Source organism: Pelophylax lessonae (assembly GCF_965119305.1).
Source record: "Pelophylax lessonae genome assembly, chromosome: 6".
NCBI lineage: Eukaryota > Metazoa > Chordata > Amphibia > Anura > Ranidae > Pelophylax > Pelophylax lessonae.
Genome location: NC_138773.1, coordinates 321511029 through 321531510, shown reverse-complemented (window position 1 = coordinate 321531510; position 20482 = coordinate 321511029). Strand labels below are relative to the sequence as shown.

Here is a 20482-nt window from a genome sequence, read left to right as displayed (position 1 = left end):
CGGTGTCCTTATTACAGTAACAGTGAACATTTTGAGCACCAATTGCTGTAGTAATGTCACTGGTCCCCCCAAAAAGGTCAGTGAGGTGTCCAATCTGTCTGCCACAAATCGCCGCCATTACTAGTAAAATAAAGATTGGTCTTTTATATAACCTATTATTATATACTTCCCTCCACTGTGCAGTTGGTTTTGCACAGAGCAGCCTGGATCCCCCGCCGGCACTCCTGGCCCCTCCCTCCTGCCGAGTGCCCCCACAGCTAGCTATGAGGACACCAAAGCCAAGCGGCTGCTCTCTGGGTGTCCATTCAGACAGAGTCGCAGTTCGCCCCCCCCCCCCCACACTTTCCTCATTGGCTCACTGACTTTGGCTAAGATACAGAGCCATTGGCTCTCGCTGCTGTCAATCAGGGAGAGTCCCATACAACCAAGTCTCTTGTGCAACATTGCTGGATCAGGATGGGGCTCAGGTAAGTATTGGGGGGGGAGCTGCAGACAGAAGGCTTTTTTTTTAATCTTAATGCATAGAATTTTTATCTTCTGCCTTTAGGATGACTTTAACTGTTACATTGTTACTCTGAGGAGCAGTGGTGACTGGTCAATGTGGGGCGCCGCCCCCCCAGACAAGAAAAAAAAAAAGAAGAAGGTTTTCCTTTAATGGCAGTGGGCCAACACTGCTGCTATGGAGAGGGGTGGGAGTTTTGTGGTCATGTGCCTGTTTTTTGTTAAGCTTGATTGGCAGCCCTTTAGATTGTGCTCAGGGCGCAGAGCTTTGCGCCCCGAACACTCCCACTTGCGATTCTGCGTCCTGCGATTGGTGGACATCTGACGTCATAGGGGCCGTGCTTGAGCATCACCTTCTCTGTCTCTGCTTCCCGCCTGAGCCGGCCCAGACGTCTGTCTCACTCTCTGCTGCTGCTTCAGAAGGACCGGACGCCGTCGCTGAGTGAGAGGACTCAGAGCCTCAGTGTTCCCGAATCCCGACCTGACCGAGTATTGATAGCTGCTGCTGTGCGCCGAGCCTGACTGTAAGTGACTCCTCTCTGCATCGAAAGGGGGCACGCTGGTCCTTCTGCATCGAAAAGGGGGCACGCTGGTCCTTCTGCATCGAAAGGGGGCACGCTATACCTTGATTACTGAAGGCCCCTTTCACACTTTTGTGACCTCAAAGTCACACAATTTTTTACAGTGTTTTTTGCCGCAAAGCAATGCCTATTTTTCTGTTTGCGCCCCCCCCCCCAAAAAAATTTTTGAGCACCAGCCGCCACTGCTGAGAAGGTTTGAATATTAGTACTATTACAGATTTGTTTTGTCTGCATCCATCCATGTTATTTCCTGTGTTGAACCCTGATGGAGGAGTGGTTGAGCCTATTTTAAAAGGACCATAGCACCAGAAAATGGTCAGTAGCACTTTATTAAATTCCTTCAATTGGGTTTTAGTAGATAGTAAAACACAATGTAACAATATTCTAAATATTTGAGACTCTGTGCTGCACATTGGTCTACTCCAGAGACGGCACATTCAAAGAAATGGAAAAAAAAAAAAAACCACCCACACGAGGTGAGATCCGTGGCAGTTGATAAGTCGGGGGTGTCCCCTCAGGACTGTTACGCAGTTATTTTAGGAAGTGCGGTAGAGACCTACAACTTTCTACTACGCCAGCCCAACCAGATGTAGAACCGGTTCTAAGAAAAATTCAAAAGGTGAGCTGCACTTAAAAAAAAATTTGCATTGTACATAGAAGATCCTTTTTTTTATTTATTTATTTATTTATTTATTTTCACACCATTCCAAGACACTTACTACAGTTCATCACGCATTTCCGCCTGGTAATAGAAATCCTGGGCAGATCAGGTTTCTTTAGACACGCTGCTCTGAATTCATATTCACACCTGAGCAGAGCAATTTCCTCTTTTTTCCCCCCCAGGCGTGGGTGCGCGTATATGATCAAAACAAAAATAAATAAAATTAAATTTTAAACCACCATGAAAGGTTTCTCCCCCTTCATGACCATAATTAGTAATTGCGCAGTCATGAAACACTGTACCCAATTACATTTATATCTTTCTTGCACATTAATAGAGCTTTCTCTTGGGAGACAATTGATTAGATCTAAAAGAAATAAATTAAATAAAACATTCTGGGGAAAAAACAAAAACAAACAAACACCACCTATCAACTTTCTTCATAAAATGTTGGCCCAAAAATGTTTGCGTTAAATTTATAGTGTCTACAAACTAGGATACACTGCTCACAAAAATTAAAGGAACACTTTGCAATCAGAGTCTAGAACAGGGGTCCTCAAACTTTTTAAACAGGGGGCCAGTTCACGGCCCCTCAGAAACTGTTGGGGGCCGGACTATAGTTTGAAAAAAAATATGAACTAATTCAATGCAGAGAGACCAGCATGCCCCCTTTCAATGCAGAGAGACCAGCGTGCCCCCATTCAATGCAGAGAGACCAGCGTGCCCCCATTCAATGCAGAGAGACCAGCGTGCCCCCATTCAATGCAGAGAGACCAGCGTGCCCCCATTCAATGCAGAGAGACCAGCGTGCCCCCATTCAATGCAGAGAGACCAGCGTGCCCCCATTCAATGCAGAGAGACCAGCGTGCCCCCATTCAATGCAGAGAGACCAGCGTGCCCCCATTCAATGCAGAGAGACCAGCGTGCCCCCATTCAATGCAGAGAGATCAGCGTGCCCCCATTCAATGCAGAGAGATCAGCGTGCCCCCATTCAATGCAGAGAGATCATTGTGCCCCCTTTCATTGCAGAGAGATCAGCGTGCCCCCTTTCATTGCAGAGAGATCAGCGTGCCCCCTTTCATTGCAGAGAGATCAGCGTGCCCCCATTCAATGCAGAGAGACCAGTCAGTGCACTTACCTGCAGGGGCGTCTCCTCGAGTCCTCCCGCCTCCTCCTCGGCCAATGGCATGAGTTCGCCTTTCGGCCAATCAGGAGGCGGGTCTCGGACCCTCTTCCTGATTGACTAGGAGGAGGATCCGTGTGACAATAGCGAATTGGGTAGGCTAGAGCGCAGTGCTCTGCACCTCGGGTCCACCCTTTTCTGAAGCCTATTAGAGCCTCTGGCTCTAATTAGGTGAATCAGGAAAAAAAAAAATTATACATCCTGGCTGGCGGGCCGGGTTCAGGACCCTGGCGGACCGCATGCGGCCCGTAGTTTGAGGACCCCTGGTCTAGAATCAAGTTAATTTAACTCCTAGGATAATGATCTGGTCAGTTAAGTAGTAGTGGAGGTTGTTAATCAGTTTCAGCTGCTTTAGTGTTAATGAACTTAACATTAGGTGTACTAGATGGGCAACAATGAGACGACCTCCAAAACAGGAATGGTTTTACAGGTGGAGGCCACTGACATTTGTTTTCCATACTCATTTTTTTCTGACTATCACTAGTTTTGCATTTGGCTGGGGTCAGTGTCACTACTGGTACATAGTTGCCAACATTTAAAAAACATTTCCAGGGACACTTTGCAGCACAGCTATCGATTGCCACACCCACTTCCCCGAAGCTCCGCCCACTCCACATAATTAATCCCGCCTATTTATCAGATTATAGAGTCTACTCAATATAGAGAGAATTACAGGAGATTAGGGAATTTCAAACTTAAGGCCACAGTAGCAGAATTGGAATAATTCTCCCATTCAGCTGCACTACTTCTGCATAACATTTATGGGCAGCCCAATTAACAGGCGCTTCCAGGGACAATATAAATTACCTGGGACAGGCTCTTAATTGCAGGGACTGTCCCTGGAAAAAAGGGACAGTTGGCAAGTATGCTGGTAGTATGAGGCCATACCTGGACCCTATAGAGTTTGCAGAGGCAGTCCAACTCCTCCAGGATGGCCCATCAATACGTGCCATTGCCAGAAGGTTCTGTGTCCCCCAGCACAGTCTCAGGAGCATGGAGGAGATTCCTGGAGACAGGCAGTTACTCTAGGAGAGATGGACAGGGCTGTAGAAGGTCCTTAACCCATCAACAGGACCGGTATCTGCTCCTTTGTGCAAGGAGGACCAGGATGAGCACCGCCAGAGCCCTACAAAATGACCCCCAGCAGACCACTGGTGTGAATGTCTCTGACCAAACAGACTTTATGAGGGTGGCCTGATAGCCCGATGTCCTCTAGTGGGCCCTGTGCTCACTGCCCGGCACCGTGGAGCTTGATTTGGCATTTGTCATTGAACACCAGAATTGGCAGGTCTGCCACTGGCACCCTGTGCTTTTCACAGATGAGAGCAGATTCACCCTGAGCATATGTGACAGACATGGAAGAGTCTGGAGAAGCCGTGGAGAGCGTTATGCTGCCTGTAACATCGTTCAGCATGACCGGTTTGGTGGTGGTCAGTGATGGTCTGGGGAGGCAAATCCATGGAGGAATGTACAGACCTCTACAGGCTAGACAATGGCACCCTGACTGCCATTAGGTATCGGGATGAAATCCTCGGACCCATTGTCAGACCCTACGCTGGTGCAGTGGGTCCTGGGTTCCTCCTGGTGCAAAACAACGCCTGGCCTCATGTGATGAGAGTATGCAGCCAGTTCCTGGAAAATGAAGGAATTGATACCATTTAATGGCCCCCACGCTCACCTGATCTAAATCCAATAGAAAACCTCTGGAACATTAGGTTTCGGTCCATCCGACACCCCCTGGTTGCACCTCACTCTGTTCAGGAGCTCAGTGATTGCCTGGTCCAGATATGGGAGAAAATACCCCAGGACACCATCCGTCTCAGTAGGAGTGATGCATACTAGCACATTAGGACTTGCAGGAGGAAAAAAAAAAAAAAAAAAAAAAAACAACACCACACACAAAAACTGTTTGCTTTCTCTTTAAAGTAGTTGTAACCCTTTGGCATGAAATCTGAACAAAGCATTTCCCTCTAGTGTGTGTACTTGTCTCAGTCCAGAGCATTAAGTGTCATTTCTGTGTGTTGCCTCTTTCCTCTGCATGAATCACTTATGACAAGTTTATCTGACACCAAGTGGAGAAAAAAAAAGTGACAGGGGAGGGAGCTCTAGCACACAGCCTGTGCTTGACAGCCTCAGCTCTGTTCCCAGAGGGGTGTGTCTATTCCCTCCAATCAGCTCTGCAGAGTAATTTAACCACTTTACCACCGGAGGATTTTGCTTTCTTACGTCCAGGCCACTTTTTGCGATTCGGCGCTGTGCGACTTTAACTGACAATAGCGCGGTCAAGCAAAGCTGTACCCAAACGAACTTTACGTAATCTTTTTCCCCACAAACAGAGCTTTCTTTTGGTGGTATTTGATCACCTGTGCGATTTTTACTTTTTGCACTATAAACAAAAAAAAGCGACAATTTTGAAAAAATAATATTTTTCATATTTTTTTTTTTTTTTTTTAATATGAAATTTCCCCCCCAAAAAAAAAAAATGTAAAAATCCATTTTTTTTTATCATTTTAGGCCAATTTGTTTTCTGCTACATTTTTTTTTTTTTTTTCAAAAAATAACGCAATAAGCGTATTTTGATTGGTTTGCGCAAAAGTTATTGCGTTTACTAACTAAGGGAAAGATTTGTCGTTTTTGGTGTTTTTTTTTTTAACGAGTAATGGCGGCGATCTGCGATTTTTTTTGCTGGACTGCTACATTGCAGCGGACAGATCGGACCCTTGATTGACTTTTGACACTTTTGGGGGTACCAGTGACATTACTACAGTATTCAGTGCTATATATATGCACTGTTACTGTAAAAATGACACTGGCAGGGAACGGGTTAATTTTATTGGAGCGGGAGGGGCTAATGTATGCCTGGTGCTTACTAACGTGTGTGGGGTGAGGGGACTGAGTGACACAGGGACAGATCGCATGTTCAGCTATGCTGAATCCTGCAATCTGTCACTCCCTGTCACTTAGAAGATCCGCCCGCTCTGTTTACACAAGCAGGCGGATGTCCACACTCGATTCCCCGAAGATCGGGGAAGAGCAGTGGCGATCGCCGCAGCTCCTCCCCTGGCCCGACTCCCGCTGTGACTGAATACAGCGGGAGCGCGCCGCCGAGAGAGGGGAATGTCTGGCGGCGTAGGTCTACGTTGCCAGACGTTATCGAGCCACTTTGCCGCAGTAGAGCTCTAGTGAGCAGCGGTAAATTGGTTAAGCTCCCCACTTTATGAAAGCTCAGACAAGCTTTGTAAAAATTCTACACTTTGAATGAATGTAGAGGAGAGAAGACTGCAGATAAACCAGTACTACTTATGTAAGAGGATTAGTATCTGTGCGTCACCTGAGGACAGTCACTTCACTGGGTACATGGATGGGTTTACAACCACTTTAACATGGTCAGAGCGACTGAGAAGTCCAGCCTCACCGTGCCCAGATTTATGTATGGCGTGAAGTAGAGGAATGGTATAAACATTAATATTGTGTCATAGGGTACATCCCGTACGAATCCAGTTCTCTGGAACTCCTTTATCAAGGTGCGATTATACAGCCAAAGTTACATGAATATTTCTTGGTATTTTCCAGTTCAACAGAAATTCTCCAGAACATGTGGGAGATAAAATTGTTTCCAACCTCGGAAATCAGGAATAGAATGGACAAAAAACTCAACATCCCAATGAAAGATACAATGTAATACTTGTTTCACTTTATTTTTTTGCATCTCCATGCTGTTGCACATCTCCTGCACCCAGTTTGAAGCCACTTCCTGCCTACATGCATAGATGCCAACCAGTCCTGCGTCTTGGCCCTCTGTCCCGGGCCATGTCCCTGGATCACATGTACAGGAACTTAAAAAGGAATGGGGGGGGGGGGGGGTTAAGGGCAGGGGGTCGGTGGTGCCACATTTAGAGGCAAGTTCTGGATGGGACCAACCATACAGTGGGAGTGATGGGCAGTCATTACAAATAAAAAAGATGGGGTTTGGGTGGGACCGACCCATAAAGTTGGCATGGCGGTTGGTCCCCACATATTTAGAGGCAGGGCCTAGCTGGGAGCAACACATTAAAGTTGTTGTGATGAATGGTCCTCACATGTTCAGAAGCTGGGTTCAGGCTGAACCAAACCATAAACTTGGCTTGGTGGGCTGTACCTGAATATTTAGAGGTGGGGTATGGGTGGGACTGATATGCGAGAACTGCCCACCACACCTACTTAGAGGCAGGGTCTGGGTGGGACCTGCCCATAAAATTTGCGTGATGGGTGGTCCTTACATGTTGAAAAGGATGAGTTTGGTTGGGATGAGCCCATAAAATATGGGAGATGGGTGGTCTCTATTTAGAGGTGGGGTCAGTGTTAGACCAACCCATAAAGGAGGGTGTGAGGGGCAGTCCCTACAAATTTAAAGGCAGGGTCTAGGCTGAAATAACCCATAAAGATTGGCATGGTGGGTGGTTCCCACATATTTAGAGGTGGGATTAGGTGATGTGAGGACTGCCCCTCACATAGACCCTGCCTCTAAATAAGTGTATGTGATGGGCAGTCCTCACATCACCTAATCCCACCTCTAAATATGTGAGAACCACCTACCATGCCAATTTTATGGGTTGGTTCAGCCTAGACCCCGCCTCTAAATTTGTGGGGACTGCCCATCACATCCTCTTTGATGGGTTGGTCTGACACTGACCCCACCTCTAAATAGGTTGAGACCACCCATCTCCCATATTTTATGGGCTCATCCCACCCAAACTCATCCTTTTCAACATGCAAGGACCACCCATCACACCACATTTATGGGCTGATCCCACTTAGACCCTGCCTCTAAATAAGTGTAAGTGGGATCAGCCCATAAATTTGGTGTGATGGGTGGTCCTTGCATAATAAATAAGTAGGTTTTAGGTGACACTAGCCCATAAAATAGGGGAGATGGGTGGTCCCAGTTTATTAATGAGGTGGGGTCAGAGTTGGACCAATTTCATAAAGAGGGTGTGATGGTTTTGTTTCCATTTATTTAGAGGCCGGGCCTTGGCGGTACAACCCATGGAGTGGTTGTGATGGGTGGTCCCCAAATATTTAGAGGCAGGGTCTAGGCGGTACAACCCATGGAGTGGTTGTGATGGGTGGTCCCCAAATATTTAGAGGCAGGGTCTAGGCGGTACAACCCATGAAGTGGTTGTGATGGGTGGTCCCCAAATATTTAGAGGCAGGGTCTAGGCGGTACAACCCATGGAGTGGTTGTGATGGGTGGTCCCCAAATATTTAGAGGCAGGGTCTAGGCGGTACAACCCATGGAGTGGTTGTGATGGGTGGTCCCCAAATATTTAGAGGCAGGGTCTAGGCGGTACAACCCATGGAGTGGTTGTGATGGGTGGTCCCCAAATATTTAGAGGCAGGGTCTAGGCTGAAGCAACCCATAAAGTGGTCATGGCGGACTGTTTCCACATAGAGGTGGGGTTTGGGTGGGATTAACTGATAAGTGGGTGTGATGGGCAGTCCCCACATATTCGGAGGCAGGGTCTAGATGGGACCAGCTCAGAGTTGATGTGATGGTCCTTTGCATCTGCATCTCCTGCAGCTTCTTTGCAGCCACTTCTGGTCTACATGCACTCCAGTGATTTCTGCATGGCATTTATCAGGGCGGGTTTCTTGCTGGGGACAACAGTGGACCAGGCCTGCATAAGGAGTGTTAAAATGGCCAATTGTAACCTCCAAAAAAAGGAAATGCATGTGACAGGTTGACAACAGAGGAGCACAATTGGGAGACAGATTGTTGTCACCATATAACAGGAAAAGCCTAAACGGACCTTCATGGCAGGATCACCGGTGATTATTCCAATAAAAAACAGAAAAAAAATGACAACAAAGGGTATCACTGAGTTTAGAGATTCATTTTTTTTTTTTTTTATCTCAAAACGTTACAAAAGTAACCCCATGTCTTCTCTCAGGTTCCACCTGAACAGCGGACTGTATAGCGAGTACTGCGACAATTCCCGCCGGATGAGAAGCATTGCTGGACGTACAACAAGAACACTTCAATAGCGCCCCACCCCATCCACCGAACACACCCAAATATTTCTACTGACCCGAATCTGGAGCAAAGAACGAGCGCACAGCTGAGAAGGCGGAATTCCAAGTTTCTGCAGCTACAAATTTCCTTATCCAATCAAAGCACTCAGGAAATGTATTACCTGCTCAACCCAGGTTCACATCTATGGCAGCGCTTGAATGCGCATTTTTTCCCCCCTGCTTTAACCACTTTACCCCCAGCCCTATTTCGGACACTTTTTGTTCACAAGTTAAAACCAGTATTTTTTCCTAGAAAACTACTTAGAACCCCCAAACATTATATATATTTTTTTAGCAAAGACTCTGGAGAATAAAATGTCGGTCATTGCAAAAATTTTTGTCACGCGGTATTTGCGCAGCGGTCTTTAAAACGCCATTTTTTTGGAAAAAATTTGAAAAATCACATTTCACTGCATTTAAAAAATACTAAACAGTAAAGTTAGCCCATTTTTTTTGTATATTGTGAAAGATGATGTCACGCCGAGTAAATAGCTACCAAACATGTTACGGTTTAAAATTGCGCCCCCCCCCCCGTGGGATGGCGACAAACTACGGTCAATAGAGATCTCAATCTGCGACGATTTAAATTTACTTAACGGTTACCAGTTTAGAGTTAGAGTGTAGCTCTTTTTTTTAAATTATTGCTCACGCTCTGGCGATTGCGGCGATACCTCACATGTGTGGTTTGAACAGCGATTTCATTTGCGGCTCGACTTGCGTATACGTTTTTTTTGTGCGCGAGCTAACGGTGACGGGGGCGGCTAAATTTTTTTTTTTTTTTTTTTTCCTATTTATTTTTTCTTTTTTTTTTAACTTTGTTACAGTTTTTTAAAAAAAAAAAAAATCTGATCACTTTTATTGCTGTCACAAGCAATGTAAACATCCCTTGTGACACCAATATGTAGTGACAGGAGGGATCGAGGGTCTAAAAGACCCCAAACCCCTCCACTACACTTCCCTGTATGCAAAACGCTGAAAACGGCATTTTTGCATACAGCCGTTTTTCAAATCTGCCGCCTTTTGCAGCACAGTAACCCGGATGTGACGTCATGGACGCCGCCTCCGGGTTACGTCATCGGAGACCCGATCGATGCCGTTTCCGGCATTCATTGGGACTCCATTCAGCCGGCGGACGCGCCGGCTGGGTGCTCGGGGCTCCCGGTGGGACGGGAGCCCCGAGCAAAGCCGCGGAAGGCGGTGGGAGGGGGGGGGGGGGGGACGTCCCCTCCCGCCCCCCCGGGTAACGATCGAGCGGCTCCCGAGCCGCATCGATCGTTACCGACGGAAAGCCGACCGTCGGCTTCAAACAACGGTACCGGGATGATGCCTCTAGCTAGAGGCATCATCCCGGTATAACCACTCAAAGTCAGCCGACGTAGATCTACGTGGCTGGTCGTTGAGTGGTTAAACTCACTAAAAAATTTTATCATCTATCTATGTTAAAAAGGGGCGTATTCTAGAGAGGTTGGAGGTTAAGGCGGCATGATTTGGACAGGGATTGGATGTGGGCCTGAAAGGACAGTGCAGAGTCCAGGGTTACCCCTAGCACCCTGGCATGTGTGGAAGGACTGATAGTTGTGCCATTGATCCTGACAGAAAATTAAATGGGAAGGGGCACGTGGGGGAGGAAATATTACGAGCTCAGTTTTAGATAGAGCGAGTTTGACAAAGTGGTGTGATATCCAGGCTGATATGTCTGTTAGTAGATCAGTGATGCAGGAGGAGACCGACGGGGTGAGCTGAGGGGTAGAGAGATAGATTTGGGTGTCATCAGCATAGAAATGGTGGTGGAAGCCATGGAAAGCTATCATCTGACCCAGGCAGGAGGTGTAGATCGAAAATAGAGGTTCCAAGGAGAGAACCTTGGGGGACCGACAACGGTAAGAGGAGTTGAAGAGCAGGAAGTGGAGTTGCGACACTGAAGGTGCGGGGAGATAGGCAATATTCGAACCAACGGAGAGCGCAGCCACGGAGACCAAGCAAATTGAGTTTTTTGGAGGAGGAGAGAGGGTGGTCAACTGTATCAAAAGGCAGCATAAAAAGTCGGACGCTGGTAAAAGCAGCTGTAAAAACGCCCTGTGTGCATAGGGGCTTAACCCTAGGTTCACACTGCGTGCGGCTGCGGGTATCGCTGCGATTTCCACACCTACAACCTCCCCCACACTACTCTGCGTAAATGCAGGGATGGCATTCATTCTGAATAGCACCCCCATGTATGTAAAATTGCAGTGCATGTGCGGGAGCTGCAGGGAAATTGCATGGACGAAAAGACCTTGCAATATCGCTATGGCCGCATTTTTAACCACTTGCCAACCGCTCACATTGAGCGTACTGCGGCAAAGTGGTTCGTTATCATCCAGCGGCGTAGGTCTGCGTCGCTGGACTCCTCCCCTTGTGGGCGGCGCACGCGCCGCCGGCTCGCTCCCGCGCCGCCGGCTCGCTCCCGCGCCGCCGGCTCGCTCCCGCTGTATTTAGACACAGCGGGAGTCGGGCCAGGGGAGGAGAGGCGGTGATCACCGCCGCTCTTCTGATCGTCGGCGATCGAGTGAGGAGATGATCCGCCCGCTTGTGTAAACAAAGGGGGCGGATCTCCTAAGTGACAGGCAGGGACAGATTACAGGATTCAGCATAGCTGAACCTGCGATCTGTGTCACACAATCCCCTTCCCCCACACACGTCAGTAAGCACCAGGCATACATTAACCCCTTGATCGCCAATAAAAGTTAACCCCTTCCCTGCCAGTGTCATTTTTGCAGTAACAGTGCATATTTATAGCACCGATTACTGTAGTAATGTCACTGGTACCCCCAAAAAATTGTCAAAAATGTCAGTTAGGGATCCGATTTGTCCGTCGCAGTCCCGCAAAAAAAAAAAAAAAAAAAAAAAAAAAAAAAAAACACAGATCGCTGCCATTACTAGCTAAAAAAAACCCCAAAAATTTTTTTACCAAACATATGTAGCAGAAAACAAATTGCCCTAAAATGTTTTTACATTTTTTTGGGGAATATTATATATATATATATATATATATATATATATATATATATATATATATATATAAAAAGTGAAAAATATGGTTATTTTTTCAAAATTGTCGCTCTTTTTTTGTTTAGAGCGCAAAAAGTAAAAAAAAAAAAAAAAAAAAGAAATAAAATCGCACAGGTGATCAAATACCTTTAATTTGGGTACAGCGTCGCACGACCGCGCAATTGTCCATTAAAGTAACGCAGTGCCGAATCACAAAATATGACCTGGTGAGGAATGGGGTAAAATCTTCCGGTCTTAAAGCAGTTAAAAATACGCTCATTGAGAATTTTTGTTGGTCAAAGACATGTAGCTAAATACATTTTGGCCTAAATATATGACAAACATTGAATATATTGGATATTTTTTAACTGTCAAAGTAGAAAAATATTTTTTCAAAAATGGTCGCATTTTTTTTATTAATATCGCAAAAAATGAAAATCGCGCAGGTGATCAAATACCACCAAAAGGAAGCTCTGTTTGTGGGAAAAAAAGGACGCAAATTTCGTTTGGGTACAGCATTGCATGACCGCGCAATTGTCAGTTAAAGTCACACAGTGCCGAATCGCAAAAAGTGGCCTGGACGAAAGCAGGAAAATCCTCCGGGGCTAAAGTGGTTAAAAAGGTGCATGCACTTTTTTTGTAGCAGAGACGACAGCCTAGATCGATATTTCCAGAGTAGTACGAGGTAAAAATCTGCAGTAAAGTTGAACTTGAAGTAAACAAAAGTTTTTAGGAAATGAACCAGCAAAAGAGCAAAACTTTCTGCAGGAGGAGCCTGAGACCACAATAAAAGACCAATTCAAGAAACACCAGGATAAGGATTCTTATTTTCAAAGAGGTGACAGTAATTATCAGCTGTCCAATGAGATCCCAGGGCTGTAAATAACGATCCTTATCCTTGTGTAAAGTTAGAGGTAATAAAATGTACACAGCAAACAAAGAGAGGCCTGAGAACACAATCGGCGTGTACACACAACATCTGTGGGGGGATACAATTGGACTGCATGGAGGTGACAAGTGTCACAGTGTCATGTCACATCACACAATGGATGTGTACACATTCCACACAACCACCCAGGGGAAAATAAAACCTAAAATAAGTATTTGATCCTCAAGCAAAAAACATGACTTAGTAGTTGGTGGAGGAATCCTTGTTGGAAGCACAGAGGTCAGACGTTTCTTGTAGTTGGTGACCAGGTTTGCACACATCTCAGGAGGGATTTTGGTCCACTCTTCTTTACAGATCTTCTCTAAATCCTTAAGGTTTCTTGGCAACTCGAAGTTTTAGTTCCCTCCATAAATTTTCTATAGGATGAAGGTCTGGATCCTGGCTAGGCCACTCCATGACCTTAATGTGCTTCTTCTTGATCCACTCCTTTGTTGCTTGGCAGTACGTTTTGGGTTATTGTCATGATTGAAGACCCATCTTTCGTATTCTGGCTGAGTGAAGAAGGTTCTCATCCAAGATTTTACAATACTTGGCCCCGTCTATTGGCCCATCAATTTGGCAAAGTCAATCTGTACCTTTAGCAGAGAAACAACCCCAAAGCATCATGTTTCCACCTCTGTGCTTGACTGTAGGGATGGTGTTCTTAAAGCGGAGTTCCACCCTCGGGGTAAATACCCCCGGGACAGTCAGAGCTAGTGCTTTCCACAATGGATAGCCTCTGATCTGTCCCGGGTCACACTTACCTTTTAGAAGAAATACTTACCTTGAAAATGTCTTGTCCAGCGCCGCCATCTCAGGTGTGGGCAGCTGAAGCCAGCGCGTCCTCTTCGTCCCAGAATGCCCTGCACCGTCCCCACTCGTCATGTCCGGTGCAGGCACATCATTCCTGCACAGCTTCTGGGCATGCCCAGAAGCTGTTTAGCAGGGAATGACGCGCCTGCACCGGACATGACGAGCGGGGACGGTGCAGGTGCATTGATTCCTGGGAGCGATGGCGTTCAGCCGCAGAGAGAGGAAGAGGAAGTAAGGCGAGTATATTTTCTTCTAAAACAAGGTAAGTAAAGAAAAAAAAAAAATTGTGATTATCCATTTATTTTTCAGGTGACACAGAGCAAACAGATGGGGCAAAGTGTCTTTTAAGGGTGGAACTCCACTTTAATGGCGCTTTTCCACTGCATGGAACCGTACCGGTTCGGCACGCTTTTGTGCTTTTCCACTGCGGTACCGCATGGTATAGGGTCGGAACGGTTCGGTACGGTATAGGTTTGCTTTTCCACTGCATGGAACCGAACGGTACGGTACGGTACGGCTCTGAAAAAACAGTACCTACTTGATTGTGGTTCCAACAGGTACCAAACTGGTACCATATCCAGACTTGTATAAAGTACTCGAAATTTCTACTTGAGTAAAAGTACAAGTGCTCGATCAAAAAATTACTTGAGTAGAAGTGGAAGTGCTCGCAGAAAAAGTTACTTAAGTAGAAGTACTAAAGTATTCAACATTTTTTTTACTTAAGTATTGCAAGTAGTTTTTTCAAAAAATTTGCTACTTAAGTACTAAAAGTAAAAAGTACCAGTAGTTTTGAAAAAAAATTTCTACTCAAGTACTGAAAGTAGAAGTACAAGTACTGTGTTATGTAGTTATTAAAGAAAGAAGTCAAAAGTATGAACATCATATTGTTTTTATTATTTCAAATGATTTATTCAAATGATTAACCTGTGTTTGTTAGTAGTTTCTTGATGCACTTTAAGCGCTGTAGCATCATTTATTTGTTTGTTTCATATTTTCTTTTTATTGGAAAGATTTGGTATAGCAGCTTTTATTATACACAGCCTTTATTTTCGTATGCGCTGATTTACAAATGACATTATACACATTTTTTTGAGCTTTATGCAACCTGCCATCTACTGTTCTGGCAGTGGTAATTTTTTTAAAAGTAACGAGTAACTATGCAGCACAAAAAAAAAAATACTTGAGTAGAAGTATCAAAATCATCGAAAAAATGTAGTGAAGTAAAAGTAGAAGTAGGAGAAAAAAATTCTACTCTAGGAAAGTACAGATACCGCATTTCGGTACTTAAGTACAGTACTTAAGTAGTTCTACTTCGTTACTATACATCTCTGACCATATCCCACAATCCTTTGCATGCAGTCACTACTAGCCACTGATTGGTCAGAGAATCACACCCACCCCGTTGTTATCCCACCCACTTAACTTTAGTACTACTTTAGTGGAAAAGCAAACCTATACCGTACCGTACCGAACCGTTCCGACACTATACCATGCGGTACCGCAGTGGAAAAGCAAACCGGGCCAAGCAGGGCCGAGTAGAGCCGAGCCGGTACTTGCAGTGGAAAAGTGCCATAAGGTCATAGTCAGCATTTTTCTTCTTTCTCCAAACACGGAGAGTGGAGTGAATGCCAAAGAGCCAATTTTGGTCTTATCTAAGCACAGAACTTTCTCCCCATCCATTTAGATGTTCACTGGCATGACTGTACATGTGCTTTCTTGAGGTGGGGAGACTAGGTGTTGGAGGAAGAAAAATGCAGACTATGACCCTAAGAACACCATCCCTACAGTCAAGCACGCAGGTGGAAACATGATGCGTTGGGGCCATTTCTCTGCTAAAAAGGTACAGGCGGACTTTTCCGCATTGAGGGGCCAATCGACAGGGCAATGCATTGTAAAATCTTTGATGAGAACCTTCTGCCCTCAGCCAGAACACTGAAGAATGGTCTTGGATGTGTCTTCAAGCATGACAATGACCCAAAACATACCACCAAGGCCAACAAAGGAGTGGCTCAAGAAGAAGCACATTAAGGTCAAAGTGGCCTAGCCAGTCTCCAGACCTTAATCCTATAGAAAATGTATTAACAAGAGGGAGATGAAACTTTGAGTTGCTAAGCGACAGCCAAGAAACCTATGAAGAGCAATTGATCTGGGGGGAGGATGTGTACCTGAAGGGGAAATTTTAGGGGTAGAGGATTTGTGCTGGGAGGGGTGATTTGGGTGGATGTGTACCTGGGCACAAGGATTTGTACTGTGAGGAAGGGGAATTTATGAAGATTAGTAGTGCTCAGTTTTGAGCACTGAGGGGATTTTTGGTGACACATAATGCTCATACTCAAGTCATAGCACCATCATATCCAGTGGTGCAGTACAAAGTGATAGAAACAATGATAACGGACACAAAAAGCATAAATACAGAAACAGGTATATAGTGTTCTGTCGTAATGACAAGATACTGAATACAGAGAGCCAGAGTACAGTGTGCAGTCACAACCACAGAGCCGGTTCCAGGATGGAAAGGAGCCTACTAGTCATTTATATAGCGCCATCATATCCAGTAATGCAGTACAAAAAGTTACAAGCAATGACACCAGATACAGAAGACATAAGAAGGTTTCCATTGAGCAGTATATACACCAATTACAAGGTATGAAATCCACACTTCCATCCATCATTGTTGTGGTTTGTAACTTGTTGACTGCGCCGCTGGATATGATGGTGCTATAATAAAATATTGCTCGGCTCCTCTGGACAGGCTCAGGTGTTGTAGAAGACATTAAAGCCTCGTACACACGTACCGATTGTCGGCCGTAAATATTCGGCCGACGACCTGATCGGCCGATTGTAGTCTTGTTTGTATGATGCTTCCGATAGCGTATTTTCGGCCGAACAGAATCTGTCGTGCAGGCATTAAAATTTTTGTTGGCCAACACCAGAACGGCCGATTGTTCGGCAGTCATTACAGATTTCGGCCGACAGACAGCAGATTTGCAAGACTGGGCATGCTCAGAAAAGAAAAAAAAAAGACAAGGAAAGTTAACCATCACATGACATCACTTCTGCAGTCGGCTGTTGTTGGCCGACAAAATTCGTGTGCAGTCTTTTGCAGTTTTCAACAGACACGACAGCCCTGGACAAAAGACGGCCGATTGTTCGGCCGACGATCGGTACGTGTGTATGGGGCTTAAGGCTCCTTTCACACTGGCGGTGCGCCTGAAGGAGTCCATTCTGCTCAGCGGGGGATCGATTCGCTGATCCCCGCAGGTGGATGACAGCTCCCATCTCCGCTCACTGTGCAGAGATGGAGCTGGGAGATTGGATGAAAATGGACCGCCTGATCCTCCAGACCGATAGAAAATAGGGTTTCCCATCCGTCCGGACAGATCGAATTGGATAGCAGCAGGTGTCAGCAGACATGTCTCCGCTGACATCCACTGCCCCATAGGGCTGCATGGAGCATCCGATCCGGTCCGCCTGAAAAACTGACAGACGGATCGGAAAGCCCATGTGAAAGGGGCCAACGGGGTCAATTTACTAAGGCCCCTTTCACATGGGCGATCTGATCCGATCCGCCTGTCCGTTTTTCAGGCAGACCTGATCGGATGCTCCATGTAAGCCCTATGGGGCAGCGGATGTCAGCGGTGACATGTCCGCTGACACCCGCTGCTATCCGATCCTGTCCCTCAAATCCGGACGGATGGAAACCCCATTTTCCATCCGTCTGGAGGATCGGATGAGAACGGACAGGCGGTCCATTCTCATCAGATTCCCCCATAGATAAGAGCAGGGGATCTGACAGCTCAGTCTCTGCACACAGAGCGGAGACGGAGCCATCATTCGCCTGCTCAGCGGGGAATAGGCGAATCAATCCCCCGCTAAGCAGAACGGACTCCATCGGGCGGTGCGCCCGTGTGAAAGAGGCCTAAAACTGCAGTGTGCAAAATCTGGTACAGCTGTGCATGCAGGGATCCTCAAACTACGGCCCTCCAGCTGTTGCGGAACTACACATCCCATGAGGCATTGTAAAACTCTGACATTCACAGACATGACTAGGCATGATGGGAATTGTAGTTCCTGAACAACTGGAGGGCCATAGTTTGAAGACCCATTCTAGCCAATCAGCTTCTTTTTTTTTTTTTTTTTTTTGTCAAAGCTTAAGCTGAAGTTAGAAGCCGATTGGCTACCATTCACAGCTGCACCAGATTTTGCACTCTCCAGTTTTACTAAATCAACCTCATCTTTTACAACACCTGTGCCTGTCCAGAGGAGACAAAACTTTACTATTCATTTATATAGCACCATCATATCCCGTGGTGCAGTACAAAACGCTGATATCCAACACATAAAATGTTTCCATTGACCAGTATATACAGCAATTGGGGAAGAAAGAAAAAAAAAAAAAAAAAAAAAAAAAAAAAAAAAAGGTACAAACTCCACCCAAGTACACACAGACAGAGTAAACAGTGTGCAGCCACAACTGAACTGCCCCAGAGGGTAAACAACTATTAAAATTTATAAGGTGCCAGCATATGCTGTGGTGCAGTACAAAGTCACAATGATACCCAACACATAAAATGTCTCCATTGCCCATTATATAGAGCAATTACAAGGTACAAACTGCACCCATGTTCACTGAATACACATAGGGTACACAGTGTGCAGCCACAACTGAACTAGCCCAGGAGGATAACTATTAAAATGTATATAGTGCCAACATATATGTACACAGTGAGGATAAAACACACACCATAATATTACTTTTAAATGTATATAGTGCTAACATATGCTGTGGCGCAGTACAAAAAGTCACATTGATACCCGACACACAAAATGTTTCCATTGACCATGACCAGTATATGGAGCAATTACAAAAAAAAAAAAAAAAGAAAGTACAAACTCCACCCATGTTCACTGAATACACCCAGAGTACACAGTGTGCAGCCACAACTCAACTGGCCCAAAAAAATAATAATATAAACACATTCATTTATTATAGTGTCTAACATATGCTGTGGTGCAGTATAAAGCTAGTGATACAATAAAGCATAACTGATACAAGTGCATAAAATGTTGTTACATCCCAGGATAAAGATACTTATGGTTAAAAAGTGACAGTTATCCTCAGTCCAATGAGATTTACTAATTGTAGTCACATGACTAAAAATATACTTCTGTCTTATACAGGAATGGAACCGAAAAAAAAAAAAAAAAAAAAAAAAAAAAAAAAAAATCGCTCACCGAGAGTTAAAAAATACATTTTATTTATTACAGGTACTTCTATAGCGCTGATAATTTACGCATCGCTTTAGATTTAACAATAAAATATTTAGAGCGCAGCGCGGCATCTCCCCATATATGTGTCTTAAACAATCAACAGATTACGGCGGGGCGAGATGGGTTTTGATGTCCCAGATTTAATTTATCTACCTCTGACGGTCCCCCCCCCCAAAAAAAAACAGCCACCTTACAGACCGTCCAGGAAAGTCCCCCCCATCCCCCCGAAAAACAGCCACCTACAGACCGTCCAGGAAAGTCCCCCCCCCCCCCATCCCGCCGAAAAACAGCCACCTACAGACCGTACAGGCACAGTCCCCCCCAAAAACAGCCACCTACAGACCATACAGGCACAGTCCCCCCCAAAAACAGCCACCTACAAACCATACAGGAACGGTCCCCCCCAAAAACAAGCCACCTACAGACCGTACAGGAACGGACTCCCCCAAAACAGCCACCTACAGACTGTATAGGAACGTCCCCCCCAAAAACAAGCCACCTACAGACCGTACAGGAACGGACTCCCCCAAAACAGCCACCTACAGACCATACAGGCACAGTCCCCCTCAAAAACAGCCACCTACAGACCGTACAGGCACAGTCCCCCCCAAAAACAGCCACCTACAGACCATACAGGCACAGTCCCCCCCAAAAACAGCCACCTACAGACCATACAGGCACAGTCCCCCCCAAAAACAGCCACCTACAGACCATACAGGCACAGTCCCCCTCAAAAACAGCCACCTACAGACCGTACAGGCACAGTCCCCCCCAAAAACAGCCACCTACAGACCGTACAGGAACGGTCCCCCCCAAAAACAGCCACCTACAGACCATACAGGCACAGTCCCCCCCAAAAACAGCCACCTACAGAGACGGTCCCCCCCCAAACACAACCACCTTCAGACCTTACAGGAACAGTCCCCCCCAAAAACAGCGCTCGGCCAGCTTGCCCCGTGTATGGCCAAGGACCAAGGAATGCCACAATCTGTAACTCCAGAAATCCTGGAGAGGTGCAGCTCACACACACAGAGTGCAACAAGTGCTACATTGTAACACAGAGAGAGCTGGAGACAAAGCCTCAGATCTGAACTCATACAGAGATTGGGGGGGGGGGGGGGGCTGCACCCCTGGGCCCCTGTGCACCTCTCACCTGAGTGTCTGCAGCCTCCTCCAGCCTCAGATCCCTCTCTCATCTCCCAGGAAATGGCGTCTGGGAATGGAAGGCTGCACAGCTCAGCTTAAAGTGGCCACACACTGCCAAGGGTGGGGGGGCCCACAGGAGGAGGGGGGGAGGGGCTGAGTGCACACACAGGATCCCAGCCTGCCCTCTGCCTGTCCTCATCTCATCACATTCATTGTTTACATCCACATCTCATCCTGTGTTTACATTCACATTGTATAATAATTCCCCAACAGAAAACAAATCCTTCTCCTAATAAAAATAATAATAATAAAAATAATAA

General features: G+C 46.0%; 1 protein-coding gene across 1 annotated transcript in view; it reads right to left on the bottom strand.

Moving 5' to 3' along the window:
* The window catches only part of EPB41L5 (erythrocyte membrane protein band 4.1 like 5), a 123571-nt gene extending 103315 nt beyond the window's left edge, over positions 1–20256 (bottom strand). Inside the window, exon 1 of the mRNA XM_082262111.1 lies at positions 20170–20256. The gene's annotated coding sequence lies outside the window, so the exon portion shown is untranslated. The remainder of the gene's footprint in view (positions 1–20169) is intronic.
* Positions 20257–20482: the final 226 nt, after the last annotated feature.